This window comes from Theobroma cacao, chromosome 2, assembly GCF_053813885.1.
Source record: "Theobroma cacao isolate CCN51 chromosome 2, ASM5381388v1, whole genome shotgun sequence".
Lineage (NCBI taxonomy): Eukaryota > Viridiplantae > Streptophyta > Magnoliopsida > Malvales > Malvaceae > Theobroma > Theobroma cacao.
Genome location: NC_142640.1, coordinates 15,411,873 through 15,414,615, shown reverse-complemented (window position 1 = coordinate 15,414,615; position 2,743 = coordinate 15,411,873).

Below are 2,743 nucleotides of genomic sequence, written 5' to 3'. Positions count from 1 at the left end.
ACCGGGTTATGCACATTCCCTACTCGCACATAACCGGGTCATCATCGGCTTATGTGCACTCCTTACTTGCACATAGCCGAGTCAATATCATTACACAACAATGTATTCACATATATATATATATATCAACACAATGTGGTAGTGCATGAATCAATAATAGTCACATGTCACAACATGGAGACAATCTATCAAAAGCTTGTTCCCAAGGCACTTGTTTTTATGAAAAGCTTGATAATTCATTCAAATGTTTGGCAAATACATTATATCCTCAAAACAAGTTTTGAATGCAGTTCACTCACCGGTATATTGTTGAGCCTTTCACTGACTCTAATTTCCCCTAATTATCCAAATGGGATGATGGGGCTTCCTTGAAACCTACCATCACATTAGCATAAACAGAAGGTCAATTCACACACTATGAACCCCAAAAGCTATCTTTTAGCTAGCTTTCAATTGCCACATTAAATGGCTATCTATGTTCACTATCTTAATCACAAAAAAGTAATGAACATACTCAACAATAAAACAGCTCTTAATCTAAATTACTAGCCATTTTCATAGCTAAAAATCAAGCTTAATTCATCACTTACCCTAGGGCTCATTTGTAGTCAAATTCTCTTCTAATTGCTTCCAAATCCTTCCAAATCAATGGGGTAATTCTCTCTCTTTCTCTCTCTAGAATGCCCAACTAGTGAGAGAAAGTATGGAAATAAGATTTATCAAGGGTTTTAAAGTGAGAGAGTGAAAGAATACAAGAAAACTAGAGCTAGAGAGAGAAAATCATGCAAGCTCCATATCAAGCTTCCATGGAGGTTTTAAAGAAACGTGAGAGGGAAGAAGGAAGAAGAAGACAAGCTGCTAGAAAATGGGAGAAGAAGCTGCTGGAAGAAGGATATTTATAGGCTAAACTTATCCATTCCCTTAAAATTATGAAAATGCCCTTGACTAGTTAACTTGTTCTCATGCAACCCTTTGTGGAATCTTTTTACTCCTTTGACACCGGGACAAGGTCCATAATGGTCTAGACATACTCGGATTCATGAAAACTTAAAATTTTAATTCGAGGTGAAAAATGACCATTTTGCCCCTATCGTGAAAATCACCAAAATTTTTGTTTCCTTTTCATTTTACCCCTAATTTCACCATCCATTTATGCCTTAGGCCTACTTAGGCCTTAACATTGTTTAAAAATCTTACTTTTATGGGTTTGGTAAGGAAATGATGAAATTACCCCTGATCAGGGATATCGCGTATATTATTAACTACGAGTCTATAAAGGTCAAGGTCTCACATAACCCATCTTGCAACTAAATATGCATCTTGACTTACTTTCAAATGCAAAATATATTAATAAATTTAAGCTTTCTCCTACACACTTAAATAATACAATTAGACACCAATGAATGGGAATGTTTTGTTATCATCAAAAGCACATGGAGTTAACATTTTCTCTCTCTTATTTTTGATGATGACAAAACACTCTTAGGTCAAGAGTGCAATGTCTATATTCGATGTGAATGCTTCAAATCTTTGTGCATAATGAGTTGCTCCCTCTTAGTTAATGCATCTAGTTTTCTTTTAATCTTTAAATCAAACTTTAAAGCATAAAAATCATAAGCACTCATATACTTAAGTCATATAAGCTTATAGATATAGTTCAATAACTTCAAGAGTCAAGCTTATAATTATATAAGAACAAATGTATGGGAGTTAAATCCTTTCAAGAACTTTTCAATTATCACTCAAATAATGTTCAAGCAAATTTGATCATTTTGTCATAATCAAAACTATAATAATTTTAAAGCTAACAAATTTTATCCTTAATTTGGTGTTGCTGTGATTAAGAGAGGTTGTTATTGATTTATTTGTATTTTTGTAGGTGTTTAATGAAGGAAGAATTTTAATGGAAGAAGGAGAGCAATTTCAAGGTGCAAACTTCCACTACACATGTTTTGGTATTTTGACCGTAACTCTCTTGACAAAGCTTCAAATGAGATGACTCTTGGATCATTGGAAAGATAAGAGAAAAATCTACAACTTAACCTAACTTCAAAGCCCTATAAAAACAACCTTTCGGGAGACTTTTAAAGAGAACAACAAAACACTAGATTAAGAGCTGAGAATCAAAAAGTCATTGAAGCTAAGAAAATTTGAGGGATTCAAGAAGATTTGGAAGATCAAGATTACAATTCTTGGGTTCTTTTATCTTTTTGTTATTTTTTAATTTCTTTAGTTTGATTTCAATGTTTAAACTTAATTTGATGATGATGTGTGACTTGATGATGAACTAAATTATTTATCTAAGATTATGATTGAACTCAATACATAGTCTGATTTATTTATCTCTCTTTTGCTTAAGTTTGATGGTTTTAAGTTGTTTATTCTATTTTGTCCTTAATGCTTCTAATTGCCTTATCACCAATTAAATTGAATTGGAAACGTAGGTTAAACCTTGATGAAGGAGATTTAAGTAGACCTTGAATAGAATAGGGTATGATTGAATGCACTTAGTTGATTAGGTGGTTTGATTTGCTTATAGGGTAATGTTGTCGATTTTGCACATGCAAATATACGTATCGAACAAGTACTATAGTGATGAAGTAGAGTATCGTTCCCGCAGAGATTTGTTCCTAAATCTTTACTAAGTACTAAAATTTATGACCACTTAAACTTATTTAAGTAATTAAATTTTCAAAAAATTAATTAAAACAAGCAATAAATTAACTTACAAAAATTAAAATTA